The sequence below is a fragment of the Arachis hypogaea genome, chromosome 15 (genome assembly GCF_003086295.3).
Source record: "Arachis hypogaea cultivar Tifrunner chromosome 15, arahy.Tifrunner.gnm2.J5K5, whole genome shotgun sequence".
NCBI lineage: Eukaryota > Viridiplantae > Streptophyta > Magnoliopsida > Fabales > Fabaceae > Arachis > Arachis hypogaea.
This window is the reverse complement of record NC_092050.1, coordinates 71,061,665-71,062,224: the sequence shown is the minus strand read 5'-3', so window position 1 is coordinate 71,062,224 and position 560 is coordinate 71,061,665. Positions and strand designations below refer to the sequence as shown.

General features: G+C 41.1%; 1 non-coding gene across 1 annotated transcript; it reads left to right on the top strand.

Annotated features, from left to right (window-relative positions):
* Positions 1-224: 224 nt before the first annotated feature.
* LOC112752153 (small nucleolar RNA R71) lies at positions 225-328 on the top strand. The gene has a single exon (XR_003176600.1). It is a non-coding gene; the product is annotated as a small nucleolar RNA R71 (small nucleolar RNA).
* The last annotated feature ends 232 nt before the right edge of the window (positions 329-560 follow it).

Below are 560 nucleotides of genomic sequence, written 5' to 3'. Positions count from 1 at the left end.
TATCAATTTCAAGAACTCCCTTCTTCATAGGCATCCCATTATTCACAGGATTCCTTTCAGAAGTGTACATGAACTAGTTATTTGCAACCATGTCAATGAGTTCTTGAGCTTCTGCAGGCGTTCTCTTTAGGTGAATGGATCCACCTGCAGAATGGTCCAGTGACATCTTTGATAATTCAGACAGACCATCATAAAATATATCCAAGATGGTCCATTCTGAAAGTATGTTAGAAGGACACTTTTTGGTCAGTTCCTTGTATCTCTCCCAAGCTTCATAGAGGGATTCACTTTCCTTTTGTCTGAAGGTTTGAACATCCACTCTAAGCTTGCTAAGCTTTTGAGGAGGAAAGAACTTAGCTAAGAAAGCCGTGACCAGCTTATCCCAAGAGTTCAGGCTGTCTTTAGGTTGAGAGTCCAAACATACTCTAGCTCTGTCTCTTACAGCAAACGAGAAGAGCATAAGCCTATAGACCTCGGGATCAACCCCATTGGTCTTAACAGTATCACAGATCTGCAAGAATTCAGTTAAGAACTGAAAGGAATCTTCAGATGGAATTCCA